Here is a 20,291-nt window from a genome sequence, read left to right as displayed (position 1 = left end):
CCACATCCCAAAGGCCCCACCTCCTAAAACCATCACACTGGGGATTAATACTTCAGAGGATGAATTTTAGGAGGATGCAAATAGTCAACCCATAGACAGAAACATATTGTACAGAACTTGAACAGCCCTGGCTAAGGTTATCACCATTTATGAATTTTACCAAATTCTATGTGTTTATGTATGTATATATTACATTGTATTTGTACCTAATCGGGGGAGACGAAGGAGTATTTAGCAATGTGTATGAAAGAGTTTATAAAGGCATGTTATATGTCCTTCATATAATTACAGTGTTATAAGTTAACATAAACCAAGCAAAATTCTCATCATTTACTTCCCACCATGTAGTTGACCCTCTCTAATGAGAAAATGTGCTGGGCCAGTCAAGTGATCCATTTTATTGTATTTCTCATTATAAACCTAAGATGTCTTCTTTCTGAATTTATATATGTATTTAATGATGTTTTTAACCCTTGGCACCATCAACATCAGAATATTAACAAAAATAACTTTTAAACCTTTAAAGGTGGTTGATATCACATGGTAAATGCTTTATTATACAAAGGCTGTTACTAACAATTTTCTAAAATTTCATCTGAAGTATCTTACATTTACATTTAAATCTCTTTATAAACTGGGAAGTCAAAGAATATAAAAAGGATGTCTTTGAAAGCAGGAAAAACATTAGAAAAAGCCCTGTAAAAATGAAGGCATATATCTAATACTATATCAATTATCTTTTTGGTACAAACGATGTTTGAGATTAAAATGAAGGTTATGGACAATGGGAGGGTATGTGCTTTGGTGAGTGCTGTGAAGTGTGTAAACCTGGCGATTCACAGACCTGTACCCCTGGGGATAAAAATACATGTTCATAAAAAATAAATAAATAAATAAATAAATAAATAAATAAATAAAAATGAAGGTTAAGTAAGCAAAAGTATAAGAAAAAAAGAGATTAGTGTCTTGTTGTCTAGGGAACATATAAAAGGTGACCTGTATGGTATGGTATGATACAATAGTCAGAGTAAAAATAATTTAATTGGACATTAGCAAGAAAAGAAGAAATAGAGTTAAGGAACTACAAAAGAGTTGCTGCATTCCATTGGGATTATCCACTTTTCTTTATAATTTGGTATCATTAATGCTTTAAGGTAATTGATAATTCAAGGTAATAAATGATAATAAAAAAAAATCAGAATCTTGGAAACACCTAACACCTGGAAAGAGGGATATAAGGGAAAGAGGTTTGTTTTAACTGTAGGTCAATATTTTTTTCAAGTGGGTTTTTTTTTCTCTTTTTTTAACATTTTCCCCTAAGCCTTTCTTCCTTCTAAGTTCTGAGACTTTTAACTTGTCCCTTCAATCACTATTCTACTTGTTCCTATTACCTTTATACAACATTTTCTAATAGTTTTAAGTTTGAGAGTGTGGGTGCTTGAGAGAGCTTTAATTTTTTATAGTAAATTGGAATTCATTCGTTGATGTGGGAAGCAAAGCAAAAGAAAAAACAAATTCCTACTGCCTACAGCCCATTCACAAATCCTTGAAACAGAGAGAATGACCTTCCTCTAGGAACTCAGCTGCCTCAATGCTGACACGTTGCTAAGGGCAAAAGGCAATCTTAGCTTAATATTGTCCTGAGCCCCCAAGATCCTGTATGTCTACTTTAACATATAAAAATTTCTTCCAAAGAAATTTTGGAAACTTCCTTTATCTCTATCCCCCAAGATATATGTTAACAATCATCTTCCAGACATATAGCCCATGATATAAAGCTGAAGGGTCTCATGACTAATATTTTATTAGACAATAATAAGTGACCTTTTCCTAACAATAGCTAGCCCCCTCAAAGTCCTGCAAACTTGGCTTCCAAAATTCCTTAGAGACTTATGTTATCCCAATCCCATCCCAAATTGAAAGTATATAATGGGCCATCCCTCAGAACCCCAGTACAGCTCTTTGTGCACACAGGTCCTGTCCCCATGCTTTAATAAAACCACCTTTTTGCACGAAGACGTCTCAAGAGTTCTTTCTTGAGCATTTGTTCTGAACTCCAACATTTCGACATCATTCACTATCATTATTGTTGCAGACATTTTGAGTTAGGTTGTTCAAATAAAGTTTCAGTTAAATAGTCATACTCATGAAAGCAGAGTAGAATGGTGGTTGCCAGAAGCTGGAGGGGAGGAAGACAAGGGGAGGTGATAATTAAAGGGTACAAAATTTCAGTTATGCAAAATAAATAAATTCTGGAGATCTACTATACAGTATATTGTCTATAGCTAATAGTATTTTATTGTATACTTACATTTTGCTTAGAGTAGATCTTTTGTTAAGTGTCCTTAACACATATAGATAATAAAGGGAGCAAGAGGAAAGTTTTGGAGATGATGGCTATGATTATGGTTTTGATGGTGGTAAGAGTTTCACATGTACACACTTAACCCCAGATTCATCAAGTTGTATACATTAAATATGTAAAGGCTTTGACACACCAATTATACTTCAATAAAGTAGTTAAAAATAACGTATTTCATTCTTTCTCTGGGCCTTAAGTCTGCTTTCAACTTTTGCAGTGTTTCTTGGATCTAATAACTTTCTCTGTAAGTGGAGATCCCAAATCTTGGCACTCTTCCCTGTCATTCTGAGGATTCACATGTACTTTACAGATATGCTTTATATGCTTCATGTGAATAGACTAGTATTATTAATTAAGAGTCACAGATGCCTTGTACAATTTCTGAGACTCATTTCTGATCCTATAAAAATGGTAAGAAGATTAGCTAGATCTTAAGTAAATATGCATTTTCTTAAGGAGAAAAAAAGAGATCAGGGGCACCTGGGTGGCTCAGTTGTTAAGTGTCAGCCTTTAGCTCAGGTCTTGATCCCAGTGTCCTGGGATCGAGTTCCATATTGGGCTCCCTGCTCAGTGGGAAGCCTGCTTCTTCTCCCTCACCCACTTCCACTCCCCTGTGCCTGTGTTCCTTTTCTTTGTTAAATAAATAAATAAGTGAGTAAATAAATAAATAAATAAATAGGTATATTTTTTTAAAAAAGAAAGAAAGATTAAAAAAAGATCAGAATTCCGATTGAAACATAAGTCAAGGGGTCCCTGAGTGGCTCAGTCAGTTAAGATTCTGATTCTTGAACTCAGCTCAGGTCTTGATCTCAGGGTCATGAGTTCAAGCCCCATGTTGGATGCAGAGTTTAATTAAAAGAAAAGAAAATCATAAGGAAGAGGAAATGCACTTATAGTACAGTACTGTATTTATTAAAAAAAAAAAGAATCTGTGTCTAAGAGGACCTGCACAATTCAAACCCATGTAGTTCAAGGATCAACAAACACATATACTTTACACAAATGATCATATGATGATAAATAACAATAACAGAATTAAACATTACAACCCTATAAGATCAACTATAACATGAAATAAGTGATATTTTTTTAAAAATTACATTTAGTACAGTAACAAGGGTAGGGAAAATCCTAACAAAATGACTATTATCTTATAGTCAATTACCCTGTTCAATTGCATGGGCTTTCTTATATACTTTCTTGTTCTAATTTGACTCTCTCTCTCTTTTTTTTAAGATTTTATTTTTAAGTAATCTCCACACCCAACATGGGCTAGAATCTACAATCCAGACATCAAGAGTCCCATGCTCCACAGACTGAGCCTCACAAATGTCCCTAACTGGACTCTTGAGGTAAAGGTTAAAAACCTGTGTGCTTTTGTTAACTTGTCTGCTTAAGAACATATTCAACTGTCTTATGTATGTGTGAAAAATATATACTCTAAATGCAATTTTAAGAAATCTTTGTCTTACTAGAACTATGCTCTGATTAGATATCATTACTAATATTTATAAAAAATTGTGGAATAGAAGTGATCTTGATATTATTTTTCTTCTTTTTACTAATGGTATGGGGGGTTCATTTCTGTATAGAACTAAATGAACTATCTAAATTTATCTATAATTCAGAATGATAAACATAATGCCAACTAAAACATTTCAATATGATTTCAAATCATATGTGTATAAATTATACACACACATATATATGAATTTTAATGAGTTACTGATTAAGTAGAATACAAATACATTCACCCATGCAAATGTAAACATTAAAAAAGGAGAAAACCAAATGGCATTTGATGCATCAATAGCAGAATGATATGAAAGGGAAAAAGAAATGAAGAAGAGTAATAATGAGTTTTTGATGTATTCAAGTGAAAAGGAGTAATACTCTCCCATAATACGCCTAATATTTTCATACACTGGAGGAATCCAATTCTTAGGAACAGGCTGTCAATTCAAAGCTTTAATACGGGAGTAATTACAGTGCTGCATTCATTTTCTACACACTTCTCATTGTATCAGTATCTCTTCATAGCTTTTTAGTGAATGGGTTTATTCACCTTAGCTATAGACATACTTTATGTACAGAAATTTACTGCTGCCATACAGTTTTGCAGGATGATTACAGAACAATCTGAGACAACATGATGGGCTGGAACTAACAATAGTTCTGAGGAAAAAAGACAAACTAAAAAATTTGATACTTATTAATCGAGTGAGATTAATTGAGTGATATTACTAGATCCCCTAACTTTCAAAGTGCTAGCACAGCCTCAATAACAGGTGGTGATTATTAAAATGTTTTTATTTAAAAATAACACAGTAATACAAAACACATAAATAGGAGGATGTTAGTAGTAGTTTAATAATGTTTTCCCTCTATTCTCTCTCTCCTCCTCACCACCCCCCAACATCTAAAAAAGCCACAGTATTTCTTTGGTAAAATTATTTTACACTTAATAATAAAGCAGTTGTTTTTCATTTTTCTGTGAGTACCAGTGTTAGAGTTGATCCCTAAAGATTCATTCAACTACTTCAGATATATCTTTTTCTCAGAAAAACAAAGCCTTCCCCTGGAAAATGCTTCCTTTGAAGTTCCACAGGTTTACTTCCTTACTTCCTTCAGGTCTTTATTCAAATGTCAACTTCTCTGTGAGGCCATTATGGACTACTTTATTTAAAGTCTTAACAAAGGTACATAACTATTAGCATTTTTCACTTTAATACTGCATATCACTATTCAAGATATTATGTATTTTAATCATTTTTATGTTTATTTTCTGTTCCTTTTCCTCTTCCTCAATTTAAGTTTTATACTAGCAGCGACTTGCATTTGATTTTTTCCCTACTTTTTCCCAGCACCTAAAAGCATGTTACATATTATAAGTATTAAATAAATATGTACTGGGTGAATTAATAATACATTATTCTTTATATACTGAGCCATAAAAAAAATCTGGCAATTCAGAAGATATTCTAAAGATTATTAACTCTCATTTGATTCTAATAGAGAAATTTTATCACGTTGATATCAAAATGTTTCAGATACATATATGATTTGACAGAGAGAGGAAAGATAGAGACCCAGAGACATATAAAAAGTATCCTGACCTTCACTTCTGAACAAGACGGATTTACAGGGTTTGGATTTACTCTCCTTCCTGAAACAACCATAAAACAGACAAAACAAGTGAAACAATGGTTTGCAAGGCACTGGACATCAAGCGATGAAGGACAGTGATCCCTGAGAGACGGGAAATAAATGAGGGAAATCACACAATTGCCTTAGTGAATTGCCTGGTGATACAGTTCGAGTCCCAGCACAAATGGGGCAAGCCCAGGCAGAGCCCAGGGGACGACTGGACTTCAGAAGGCAGGCTGAGGGCGCAGGGTGACAAAGAAGGCTAGATCATGCAGGGAAGAGCACAAACAGAAGGGCATGGAGAACCTGTGGGGAGATCGGCAGGCAAATCCCTAGTAGTCAGCTGAGTACTCATAAGTTCATTCTTGTATGGAAACTATGGGTGGAAACAATTGTATGAATTCTTATGAAGCAAACTAACTGCAAATCTGAATGGACAAATCCAAAATTATAGCAGGGGATTTCAATTTTTCTTTTTCAATAAATGGCATGTGAGGGAAAATCAGAAATGAAATCCTGAGATCAACGAATTTGTCCTAACAGCCATTTATAGAACACTTTGTGCAAAAACATAAGGCACATTTTTTCCAACAATGTTTAGAAACCTGTAATCATATTGATAAGGAAAAAAGTACATGCTAAAGGTAATACAAATGTTGGGAGGAGAGAAAGCGTGAGATTCTCATATACAGAGTGGTACAGTTACACTTGAAGGTAAATGGTAATACATTAAAGATATATACTATATACTTTATATATATAGTATATAAAGATATATGCTATATACTTTATATACTATAAACCCTTAAGCAACAAAGTGATAGGAAGGAACATTTGGTTTTATTTTTCCTGATTATGATGTATACATATGTCAAAATATATCAAATTGTTTAATTTAATTATATTCACTATTATACATTGCTATACCTCCAGAAAGTTTTTTGTTTGTTTTAGTGCACATCTTAGAAACTCACAGGTGGGGACACCTGGGTGGCTCAGTCAGTTGAGCGTCCAACTCTTGATTTTGGCTGAGGTCATGATCTTAGGACTGTGAACTGAACTCTGTATTAGGTTCTGCACTGGGCTTGGAGCCTGCTTAAGATTCTCCCTCTCCTTCTTTCCCTCCACCCCCAACTTTGGGTGCTCTCTCTCTAAAAAAAAAGGAAAGAAAAGAAACTTACACATGTACTGATAATAATAAAACTTATGAGCACTTCTTGTTACAAAGTTAGTTTAGCCAAACATCTTTCTTCTCCTTTTTGGGCGCTGAATAAACTGTTAAAGATAACAAACCAACTAGATTCTAGTTGTTTTCACTTCCAATAAGATGATTTCCTGGATGTATTCCCAAATCCCTTTAGAAAAAAGGTGGCTCTTATGCCATGAATGAATTTGGAATTTACAAAGTCTCAAGTTAAATCAAAAGAAAATGGAACACAAAAACAGGTCAACTTTCCTTTCTATGTAACAGAAACATAAATTTGGAACTTTGCACTATAGAATTTCCTTTAGCAAGTGGCATTGTACTTACTGAGCAGAGTTATGAACCTTAAGATATTTTTTCAAAGAAAAATTTTTGTGTCAATTAGTTATTGCCAGCTACTCAATTTACATATATAGATATATATAAAGCATGTAGTATGCATATAGATAAGCTTTTGTATGTATATATATTTTGTTTTTATACCTATACATCTGCATGTGCCTGCATGTGTATATCTTTCATAGAAAGAAGAGATAAGTGTCCCACTTCTCTTTCCTGAAAGTGAGTGATTGTGGTGGTGGTGACTGCTATAATGAAACACTCATTTCTCCAGCTCTTGGGAGTGTTACCCACTGTGAGGTTTACAACTTAGTCCTTCTCAGGCTTCCCCAAGGTCCTACTCCCTAGGATAACCTATATGAGATGATGCATTGATGTGACAACCCTGGACACCTTGACTCAATTAGGTATACCTTTGAAGGCCATTTCAGCCTCAGAATTTATGGGATCCTCTGATCTCCTCACCATTGATGGGTGCTGATCTTGAGATTACTTCTCAGTAAGTTCCTATAGGCAAGTTTCCATCTAATCCTATGTTTGTTGGGACCAATTTAAGAAAATGCTCTGAATCATTTTATCTCTTTGGTTGCATCTAATATGCTAGAAATTTTAATGATTATAATTTTAATTTCTAACAGATATTTTTAGCGTACTTTATCACTTTTTGTCATTATTATTATTATTATTATTATTTTACATTTTCAATTTTTACTTGTATTTGACAGTTCAGATTTCTGGAACATGGAAACCTTCTTAATTAAACCAAGAAATAGGTGAAGTCCATTCTGTAAATATTTATTTATACTTTCTTTTTAAGCCCAAGCAAGGCCTGCCAGAAAGTTGGATGACTTTGCGTGTGTGCCAGGGGAGGATCCTCCCTAACCATTCCAGTATAACTGCAGGTTTTTTAGAGTTCTGATTTTATTTTATAGTTTTAGTCACAGAACTCCGAACTGTGCTCTTATAAGGCTGGTCCTGATTGCTTAAAATAGGGTTCTATGTGCTTATTTCCTGATGCGTCAGGTATGTCAGTGACTTCAGAGTTTCATGGCAGTCTGGTCACTCACTGTCTTTCTCTCTACTAACCCCCCTCCCATGTTTCCTTACTTTCCTTAAGCCATACTGAGCATGAAAAATCAATGTTTGCTGAGGGGTGTCTGACATGTTTTAGTGCTGGCTAAAAAAGATTTTGAACATATCTGTTCTGAGATATCACAAAAAAATAGGTCTCTAAAACATCTTTAATAGAGACTAATGATTTCTAAGGTATACATGAGAAAATGATGCTTCACTGCTATGGTGTTAAAGAGATAGATAATGGCACATTTTCCCTGTAACTGTATATTTGCACGAGTGACACTGATTTACTAAACTGTGTATCCTTCAATAAAGACTACATATGCACACACACAAAAGTGTTCTTTTGAAAGGAATATTCTTTAAAAAAAAATAATAATTATCTTGGGGCACCTAGCTGGCTCAGTTAGTAGAACATGTGACTTAATCTCAGAGTGGTAATTTTGAGCCCCATCTTGGGTGTAGAAATTACTTAAAAATAAAATCTAAGCAGAGACACCTACGTGGCTCAGTCAGTTGAATGCCCGACTCTTGATTTTGTCTCAGGTCATGACCTCAGCATGGAAAGATGGAGCTCTGCTTCAGGCTCTGCATTCTGGGTGTGGAGTCTGCTTGGGATTCTCTCTCTCTCCTTTTTTCTCTCCTCCTGCTCACATACGCACACCCGTTATCTCTCTCTTTCTCAAGTAAATAAATAAAATCTTAAAAAAATACTAAATAAAATAAAATCTAAAAAAGCATTGTCCCTTTTATTTTTTTGCACTGCCAGATTTTTAAATAACTCTTAGTTCTTAAAAACTATTGAATTGTGGCATTGTTTCTAATCTTGTTTAATTCCACTGTTTCAATATATTTCATTACTTCCTTTGATTATATTACCAAAGGAATTAAAACTACTGGGTCAAAGTATATGAAGTTGATTGGTAGGCTAGAATAATGTAGTATTCTCTGGTTCTGAAATCTCACTAAGCTAGATTTGAATCCCTACTTTGTCAAGAGTTGTATGAAGTTAGACTTTTAGCCTTTAGGTTGTTAATCACTAAAACATGGATAATAACAGAGCTTATGTAATAGAATCATTGATATTACCTGGAATAGTGGAAGTAAATGTTTAGCAGAGTAAGAATGCACTGCACTTCGATATCAGCCACAGCAACTTCTTTCAAGATATGTTTCCAAAGGCAAAGGAAACAAAAGTGAAAATGAACTTTTGGGACTTCATCAAAATCAAAAGCTTCTGCACAGCAAAGGAAATAGTCGAGAAAACAAAGAGGCAACCCACGGAATGGGAGAAGATATTTGCAAATGACAGTACAGACAAAAGGTTGATATCCAGGATCTATAAAGAACTCCTCAAACTCAACACACACTATTGGTGGGAATGCAAGTTGGTGCAGCCTCTTTGGAGAACAGTGTGGAGATTCCTCAAGAAATTAAAAATAGAACTTCCCTATGACCCTGCAATTGCACTCCTGGGTATTTACCCCAAAGATACAGATGTAGTAAAATGAAGGGCCATCTGTACCCCAATGTTTATAGCAGCAATGGCCACGGTCGCCAAACTGTGGAAAGAACCAAGATGCCCTTCAACAGACAAATGGATAAGGAAGATGTGGACCATATACACTATGGAGTATTATGCCTCAGTCAGAAAGGACGAATACCCAATTTTTGTAGCGACATGGACAGGACTGGAAGAGATTATGCTGAGTGAAATAAGTCAAGCCGAGAGAGTCAATTATCATATGGTTTCACTTATTTGTGGACCATAACAAATAGAATGGAGGACATGGGGAGATAGAGAGGAGAAGGGAGTTGGGGGGAATTGGAAGGGGAGGTGAACCATGAGAGACTATGAACTCTGAAAAATGATCTGAGGGTTTTGAAGGGGCGGGGGGTTGGAGGTCGGGGTACCAGGTGGTGGGTATTATAGAGGGCACGGATTGCATGGAGCACTGCGTGTGGTGAAAAAATAATGAATACTGTTATTCTGAAAATAAATAAAAAATAAATTAAAAAAAAAAGAATGCACTGCACATTGTTATCATCACTGCAATCTGTTCTTGTGGTGAGCTGACACATGAGTGGGAGTGGAAAGCTTATAATAAGACTTTTATATTTTTTAAATCGATTCATTTATTTTAACATAACCATGCTAGCTAGGGAAGGGAAGACAGAGAGAGAAGCTCAAGCAGACTCCCTGCTAAGCACAGAGCTCAAGAAAGGCTCAGTCCCAGTACCTGGAGACCATCATCCAAGCCAAAACCTAGAGTCAGACTCAACTGACTGAGCCACACAGAATCCCCTATGGTGACGATTTTTAAGATGTTCATATTGAAAACTTATTTGGAGAATCATAATAAGTTACTTCTATTTATGCTGACAAACTGTATACCCAGAATTCTGCCATTCGGCTTTGAGTATTTCACTATCACATATTTTTAATTTTATGAAAGATGGATAATTCATCAGTTCTTATTTGTGTTTATGAAGGTCACCAATATTCAAATTTCTTTCCATTCCTCTATTAAGCCTGTATTCACCAATTGTAAAGGAGCGTAGGAAGTATGTTGACTACTTGAAGCAGGAGTATTTAGTCACTTTCTGTTGATAGTCATGGAAGAACAATCTTAATTCTAATGTGGATCAGTGGAAAACTCTCCTTGGTCCAGCAGCCACAAGTATGAGCCTTGTTAAACATTTTACCAAGTCACATATTGTCCTCAGAGTAATCAGGCTAATTGATTCCTGTAAAACATTTGTGAATTATTTGCCACTTCATACATTTATATGACAGATTTATTTTCCTAATGCTCTCAGTTGAAAAACAATTAGGTTGCATATATAAATATTAAAACAACACCTTTTAATAATGCCAACAAGGTAACAAATATCAAACAATGGCAGAGGTTCATCATGAAGCATTTTGAGTGATGGGAGTAATATGTTACTAATGATACCAGTGGCACAGGGGAAAGAAATTAGCCAGGCTTAGCCAAAGCAGTTGATTAATAGACATGAATAATGCCTTTGATACCCATGAGGTCTAACGGATATTATTATATAAATGATTGACTTGTTATCAGCCACAAGCATTAATGTTCTCCAAATCATGGTAAAGGTCAAAAAGCACCATTTAGTTTGATTCATTTTGTTAACCAGAAGGTTTTGTGGTTTATGAAAGTCTCCCCATCTTATATTATTCTTGTTATATTTGATGTAAATATAACATTTGGAAAATTAAAAGGGCCTCATACAAACATTTCTTCAGAATTCTTGGTATTATTGCATTTTTCCACAAGAAGCAAGAAGTCTGTTTCTCAGATGCCTTGAGTATGGTGTGTCCTGTCAGCACTCAGAGACAAGTGAGACAGAATTCAGTCTCTCATGCTAGAATGTTGAAAGCATGTTCCTCAGTGAGAAGCCTGGAGATATGTTTTTCTCCTAGTTGTTCCATACTGCATTGGGATAAGAAACTAAGGTAAAGGAGAGCATGCTCACCCAAATCTTCACCTTTGAAACTCTCAGTATGGCACCCTTTCCTGCCAATGAATTGTTTCAGACAAAACAAATCTAGTCCCTCATACAGTCCCTCTACTTGTCTTCCTATGGGACCTATGTTTCAGTCTCCTCTCTTCCTTCTCAGAGAGAAGTTGTGAGCTGGGAGTTTTCTTCCCATGCATTAAGCAACCTTTAGACAGGGGGAGGGACTGTGGCTAATAGATGCCACAATTTTTCCTACCACCTTCATAATAGTTGGTTTTTGTGCACAGCTGGGATGCAGAAGCCACTTAATTGTTTTATGGATTTTTCACAGAGAACTGGCCTATGTATTGCTGTTGAATCAATATCTCCATGGGTGTGGGAGGTGAGGAAAGGGCCTGAAGTTTCCTATTCCGCCATCTTGCTGATGTTCCAGAAAATACTATAAGCTTCAGGTTGTTTATCTAAGACAGAGAATCAACCCTTATAAGATATTTTAGTTTCATTCTTTGTGACATTCGTTTATACAACACTTGAAATTTAAGGATGTAACAGCTGACCCTCAAAGTCCTCAAGCAGATCATATAAGTGTTTTTTGTTTGTTTGCTTGGTTTTTTTGTTTGTTTGTTTGTTTGCATTTTTAGTATTTGCTTTGAGCATCAGAGAGATGGAGACTGAAATTTAATTACATTTCCATATGCTCCTAAGCTATCTGAATTTTCTTTGGTTAAATAAAAATGAAAGGGAAATTCATCTATGGCCTGATTTCCCTGTGCTGTTACTATTCATGTTCAAAAGTTCCAAAGGCTAATTTTAAGATGGGCAAAAAGTAGGAAAGGAAAAGTACCAAATAAAAATGGGAAATCCTTCAAAACTTTGAAAATACAGTGCAGATTTTCAATGTTCTGAAGGCAGCAGATATTTTCTGAGTGTCTGAAAAAGCCAGGTGGACAAGAACCAAATTGCCTCTTTTCCACATCATTTGAATATGGTTATGTCATATTATTATTGAAAGGGTACGGGCTGTGACACCCCGACCTGTGCATCTTTGGCATAAAGATTTTGAGTTAAAAGTAATAAAACCCTAGCAGATACTGGAAAGTCTCCTTCTCCCCATAACCAAGTAAATTTACATTAGAAAGGAGAGCCTACAAGGGGAAGAGAAGTACTAGCAGAGGACCCCTTTACCAAAGGAACTTCATCTGCATAACAGAACAATCTTGTTTTTACAAACATCTTTCACCTTCTTGCTATTGAGTTTCTTCCCTTTGTGCCCTCAGGTCCTACCCCCTCCAGTTCCCGCATTGTCTTTGTAATTCCCTGTCTGTGTGGATTCCCTATATGTACTCTTATTTTGGATTTTCCCCTCTTAATCTGCCTCATATCAATTCGATTAGAAATCCATCTAAGAAAAGCCATAGAACAGATGAAGGTCTTCCTCCTGCACATTATTTTCGTTAAAGTTTTCTGACTAGGTTCTTTATTTTACTTTAGCCTTCACGGAGGACCTATGAATTTGACATTCTAGATTGAACTTTTTATAATTGATAGTAGTGTGCTAGGCTGGGATGGATTTGTCTTCATTGAAGAGCTAGACTACCTCTGATTTTTCCATTCATGTTTTATGATAAATAGATCAAAATGACACATTCATGCTGGATCACTTCTATGTAATTGATAAATTGCTTACTACAGGAAATAAGGACCCTTCTAAGCATTTTATGTCCCCACATGAAGAGGCAGGGTTGAAGTTGTGGATTTAGTCAACTCAAGCACTTTACTGCAGGGTATAAATGCTGTCTCCTGAGGTATTTATGGATCATCTCCTACTTGATTATTATTTATTCATTCTTTCTTTCTTTCTTTCTTTCTTTCTCTCTTTCTCTTTCTTTCTTTCTTTCTTTCTTTCTTTCTTTCTTTCTTTCTTTCTGTAAACTGCACTCCCAACGTGTAGCTCAAACTCAGAAACTCACAATCCCATGACCAAGAGTTCCAAGCTCTGCTGACAGAACCAGCTAGGTGGCCCTCCCTTACTGGGTTCTTAAGGAACTGATTTTCATTTAAAGATATTTAAAAGAACTGAGGCAGATATTAGACTGTTTAAAATAAAAGAATATAGAGAAAAAATATAAACTATTAAAATCTCAAAGACCACTTTGGAATAAAAATCACAGATAATGTATATCAAAAAATGTATCTGAGGGCACCTGAGTGCATCAGCCAGTTAAGTATCTGATTTCAGCTCAGGTCATAATCTTAGGGTAGTGAGATCAAACCCTCTGTCGGGCTCTGCGATGGGTGGAGGGGCCTACCTAAGATTCTAGTTCTCTCTCTCCCTTCATCTCTCCCCCAACTCTCTCCCTTTCTTTAAAATAAAATAAAATAAAATAAAATTACCTAAAGATCTTCCATAGCTCTGTGTCCTTTTGAGCACATTGAACAAATAACAAGACTTTATAACTGTTCTACTGTGCTTTTTGTAACCTATGAAATGTATGGATGTTTATATTAACCTGTGCATTTAGTTAGCATCTAGTTTGTTACCCTTGAAACTCATTAGCAGTTCATTATTCCATCTGATATCATTACTTTTCTTTCTGGAAGAAAGGGAAAAGAAGAAAATCCTTATTAAAATTTAAATAGTCCATAAATAATTTAAGTTATACCTTAATAAGGTAAATTAAGTGGATAAGAAGTTAAATCAATAGTATTTGCTATGGTTTTTTTCTTCCACCTTCAAGTATCTTCTGCCAAAGAAAGTGAATTTCATTCACTGAGGAGACTTTCATTGCTCTATTTTCTCTGTTTAGTGAGGTTGGGGGTGGCGATTAAAAAACTTAACATTAAATTCTTAATATGAATAAGAGCTCATATCAAATCTCCTAGATTGTGGTGGATTTCTGTGTTCTTTATGCTGAGTAATAGAACATTCGATATAGATTGATTCTAGTCTCCTAATCCAGACCAGGGTCAGTCTAATCATGGCTTGGGGCTATTTCCTCATATGAACTTTGAAGAGTTACAAAATTTCCAGTTGCTCCTTCTGTCTATGAATTGAGAATTAAGGATAATTTAGTCATTCTTGTCGTGTCCTTCATTCATGAGTTACTGTTTTCAGTGCATTTCAAGTTACATAGTACAACTTCTGAAAAAAAAAAATTGGTGAAAGCTGCAAGAATCTTAAGAATTAACATATTGCCAAAAGTATGTGAGCTCTTCGGAACATTAAAATGTTGTAAAAGTCATGCATTTCATTCATGACATATTCCAAATATTGTCCTTTAAATGACTGTCCTTTCAGTGTCTTTCTTTCATAGGTTTTGTAACAAAAGGTATTTTTTTCAACAAGTCTGTATGGACTCAAAAATTATATCCCTGAATGGTAGATTATTCAGGATATGCAATGTACTTATGATTATTTCAGTGTAGGCAGTGTGGTATGATGTACTCATTAGTTAATTTAAGCTGCATTGTAGGATTACTCTGTTTCCTTAACCAGAAATTGATACCTGAGAGGTACTTAGTTAGCATTCTAATTATGTGGTTTTCAAAAATGCTCCATTTTTCTTTATTTCTGATCAGCATCAGCAACTTTTTGATTAGAATCATGGAAATTAGAATTTTTGTTTGTATGTGTATACTTCACATAAGTGGAGTTCAAGGGTGTGAATTTTCTAACACATCTTTAAGACAGTCTTTACTATCAAAAAAAGTGATATAAAAATCTCAAAAACTGTGTAGCATATAATCTTAAGTATAACACACAATTGACTTATTTCTTAAAGTTTCTGGGTCATTTTGAATTGGAATATTATGATTCTGGTTGGCTGAAGCCAATAAGGTTACCTGAAGTTCCCTCCAGCATATGGACTTGTTTACATCAAATCAATTATTCATGGAAAAATGTCATCTGGACAGTTAAAAAGAAAAAAGAAAAAGAAAAAGCAGGCAGATAGAGCTTTATCCAGATTATAGAACACTTTAAATAATTGTTTTTATGCTTGCTTGATAACCAATGTTTAGAGATAAATTACAATTCAATCTGATGAGACATGCTTTTGTTTTAATCTGGTAGCTAGACCCTCAGATAGTGGTTCATCGTCATGCCAACAATGAGAGACCACTCACATCTGCCAAAACGATCCAGCAGTTCTACATAATAAAAATCCAATATAGTCACTTTGCAACAATAGGAGTTTGTTATTTGCAATGCTCAGAATATGGTTTGAACATTTTGGGCTTCCATGTCTTTTTGTTGTATGTATTTGCTCCATAAGACTCTAAGTCATATTTTTAAGGCCTAAAGTTTCCTAACATCTACTTTATAATCAATAATATTTTCTCTCTCATAGGAAACAAATAAAACATTAACATAGCATGACTCATGACTGTTAAGTAAGTTACCAAGGTTTATGTGTCCCTTTCTTGGAAAAACAAATCTTACTTGATTTCAACAAATATAATATGTGAAATATGCAATGTTTTTATGAGAAATTTGCTTCCAAGTCATGCCACCTTCCTCTATAGTATTATTATAAAATAAGAATGAGATCTTGCTATTTGTAACAACGTGGATAGACCCCAGAGATTATTATGCTAAGTGAAATAAATCAGACAGAGAAAGACAAATACCATATGATGTTACTTACATGTGGAATCTGAACAAACAAACAAAAGCAGAATCTTACCTATAAATACAAAGAAATTGGTAGTTGTCAGAGGGGAGGAAAGTGGGGGATAGGCAAAATGGGTGAAGGGAAGTGGGAAGTACAGGCTTCCAATTATGGAATGAATAAATCATGGGAATGAAAAGTATGGCATAGGGAATAAATTAATGGTACTGGAATTCACTGGATAATGACAAATAGTAGCTACACCTATGGTGAGCAGAACATAAGATATAGACTTATTGTATCACTATGTTGTGTACCTGGATATAATGTAATAAAATGTGTGTGTCAACTATACCTTCATTAAAAACAAAACAAAACAAAACATATCCTATCTCAAAAGAAGACATAGCTTTGTGAAGATATGAACAGATCTCCATATAGCTAAGAATTTTTTAAAATATTTTATTTATTTATTTGAGAATTAGAGAGAGAGAGAGAGAGAGAGCATAGAGGGAGAGTGAGAGGTAGAAGTGACTCCCACCAAGCAGAGTGCTTGAGGCAGGGCTCAACCCCAGGATCCTGAGAATATGACCTGAGCCGAAGGCAGTTGCTTAACTGACTGAGCCACACAGGTCCCCCACAGCTTTTAAGCTCATGTTAGTAAGCCATGATAAAAAAGCTGAGAATGAATACTGGGGTTAATGTAATCCACTTCAGTTTTTACTTTAATTTAATTTTAATATATATAATTTTAAGTAACCTCCATGCCCAGTGTGGGGCTTGAACTCACGACCCTGAGATCAAGAATTATATGCTCTACTGACTAAGCCAGACAGATGCCCCCACTTCATATTTTAAAAGTTTACAAAAAAGAAAAAACAAAACAAAACAGAAAAATCTGTTTACTGTGGAGCAGACCTTGAAGGATAGTGAGATCCAGAAGGGTTTAAAAGGTTTGCTGCATGTGTGAGTAAGATCTTAAAAAAAAACCAAGAGCTGTATTTATACATTATACAGCAGTAATGATATTGTACTTACAAAATACAAGCACCTTTTATTACATAAAAATGTAATACAATGGTTATTTAAAAAAAAATGTAAGAAATAACCATTTGTTATTGGGTGCCTGGATAGTTCAGTTGGTTGTGTCCAACTCTTGATTTTAGCTCAGATCATGATCTTGAGTTGTGAGATTGAGCCCCACGTTGGGCTCTGCACTGGGCATGGAGCCTGTTTAAGATTCTCTTTCTCCTTCTCCCTCACCCCCACAGCCTGTCCGGATCCATGTGCACACGCACACATGTGCACACACACTCTCACTCTCTCCAATAAATAAATAAATGAATAAATAAATAAATAACAAGCATTGGCAAAGATGTGGAGATGTGGAGAAAAGAATATCTTGTGTACTACTGAGATTGTAAATTGGTATAGCCACTATTGGAAACATTATTAAGGTTTCCCCCCAAATTAAAGATAGAACTACTATATGTCTACCAATTCTATTTCTGGATATTTATGCAAAGAAAGTGAAAATGCTAACTCAAGAAGATATATGCATTCCCATGTTCACTGCAGCATTATTTACAACAACAGATATTGGAATATTATTCAGCTGTAAAAAGGAATATTTTACCATTTGCAACAATGCAGATAGATCTTGATTTGATCTGTGCGAAGTGAAATAAAACAGAGAAAGACAAATACCATGGAATCATGGATCAAACACCATGGTATATCACTTATATGTGAAATCTAAAACAAAACACAACAAAACAAAAATCAACCAACCAAACAAGCACATAGATACAGAGCACAGACTGGTGGTTGTCAGAGGTGGGGATTGATGGATGGGTAGAATGGGTGAAGAGAGTCAACAGGTACAAACTTCCGGTTATAACAGAAATAAGTCATGGGAATTTAATGTACAGCATGGAGACTGCAATTAATAAGACTGTATTGCATATTTGAAAGTTGTTTAGAGTAAATCTAAAGAGTTCTCATTACTAGAAAGAAAATAATGTAACTATGTATAATGAGATAGCTGGAATGATTGTGGTGATCATTTTACAATATGTAATTATATCAAATCATTATGTTACACATCTGAAATTAATATAATGCATTTAAATTTTATTTCAATAAAAACTAAATATAATACAATCTAAGTGGACAAAATTTGTTACTTTTTTGACCTAGAAGCAAATTGTAGAAAGAAATTCATGTTATCAATAGGCCTAAGTCATTCCACAGTATATATAATTTTTCTTTCTCTTAGAAAGAATGTAGTTTATCAAAATATACCACATTCTTGGCTACCAGTAGCCCATGCACTTATTATTCCATAATTATTCCAAGTCAATCACTAAATAGTAATAATGCCAGATTTCATTTATTGGCTCTTTAAGCAGATCAGTAAAATGCATAAATCCTTAGAATGATTGTTGATGAGATGGGGCAGGGAAGGGAGAGAAGGAGAGAGAGAGAGAGTGTGTACACAAATTACTATAACTAGGAAAAAAAGAAAGAAAACTACAGAAAATAAAAGGATATTAGTTGCAGAGCACTTGGGTGGCTCAGTCAGTTAGTCTGTCTTCAGCTCAGGTCATGATCTCAGGGTCTGGGGATCAAGCCCCATGTCAGGCTTCATATTCAGTGGGAAGTCTGTTTGTTCCCCACCCTCTAGCTCTACACCTCCCCCCCCACTTGTGTGCTCTCTCTCTCAAATAAATAAATATTTTTAAAAGGATAATTAGATGATACAATGACAATATGATGCCAATATCTCTCCTTAATTAATTTTTATTTTTGAGTAATCTCTAGCTTTGGGCAGTGGCAGTATCATAGCCAATGAGGTTTATCCGAGGCGCGATTATTGCTAATTGAGTAATCTCTATACCAAGAGTGGGGCTTGAACTCACAACCCCCAAATCAAGAGTCACATGTCTACTGACTGATCGGTCAGGCACCCCAGGTGATCTCAGTTATCTTTGATAAATTGGGAGAAATGGAAAAATCCTTTGAAAAACAACTTATCAAACTGGATACAAGTAGAAATAGATATGAATACCCCTGTATCTGTTCAGAAATTAAGTTCATCATAGTTACCATAAGAAAATGGACCCAGATGGTTTTACCAGAAGCAATAATACCAACCTTACAAAATCTTACATATTTTTTCATGAAATATATATAAAATACACAATCTTAGACTATTTTAAGGGGCCAGTATAACCAAACATCAGAACCTATAAAGGATATTACAAGAAAATAAATACCACAAACTAATATTCATAAGCATGTACACAAAATTCCTTTAAAAAATAGCACAGAAATTAAAAGAGAAAGAGGAAAGTAGTGATCAAGTGACTTTTCCTTAGAAAAGCTGAGAAAAGCAGTGAAGTACACCGGAGGAGAACAGACAAACAATTTGATACATTCTTCTGTAGGACTATTAGTGTGCAATGATAAAGAATAAACTACTGTTACACAATTTGAATGAATCATGAAATGTAATGTTGAGCCAAAAATTTCAGATATTAAAAGTAACATCCTGTAGGCTTTCATTTCCATGGGTTTAAATACAGGAATCTTTGGTGATAAAAAAAATGACTTCAAGAGGGCAAGGAAGTGCTTTCTCTGTTCATGGATATAGGCTATAGGTACTGCTTACATGGGTGCATGTTTGCCAAAGATTTCAACTTAAATATTTAAGATATGTGCATTTCACATATAATAAATTTTACATCAATTAAAGATTAGTAATAAGAGGCGCCTTAGTGACTCAGTGGGTTAAAGCCTCTGCCTTTGGCTCAGGTCATGATTCCAGGGTCCTGGGATCAAGCCCTACATCGGGCTCTCTGCTTCAGCAGGGAGCCTGCTTCCCCCCACCTCTCTTTCTGCCTGCCTGTCTGCCTACTTGTGATCTCTGTCTGTCAAATAAATAAATAAAATCTTTAAAAAAAAATCAATAGATTTTGGATTCGATATAGGTCTTGGGAAATTTGCCCCCCATACATCTTGTGTCTGGAAGGGCTTACTTTGATTCTGGTATTTCATGAAGCAT

The 20,291-nt window shown here is 35.0% G+C and overlaps 1 pseudogene; it reads left to right on the top strand.

Moving 5' to 3' along the window:
• The first annotated feature begins 19,046 nt into the window (after positions 1 to 19,046).
• Positions 19,047 to 19,173, top strand: LOC123387067 (annotated as a pseudogene).
• Positions 19,174 to 20,291: the final 1,118 nt, after the last annotated feature.

This window comes from Mustela putorius, unplaced genomic scaffold (genome assembly GCF_011764305.1).
Source record: "Mustela putorius furo isolate JIRA1106 unplaced genomic scaffold, ASM1176430v1.1 tig00003845_pilon_pilon_pilon, whole genome shotgun sequence".
In the NCBI taxonomy this organism is placed as follows: Eukaryota; Metazoa; Chordata; class Mammalia; order Carnivora; family Mustelidae; genus Mustela; species Mustela putorius.
The sequence above is the reverse complement of the archived record's forward strand: the minus strand, read 5'-3'. Positions and strand labels throughout refer to the sequence as shown.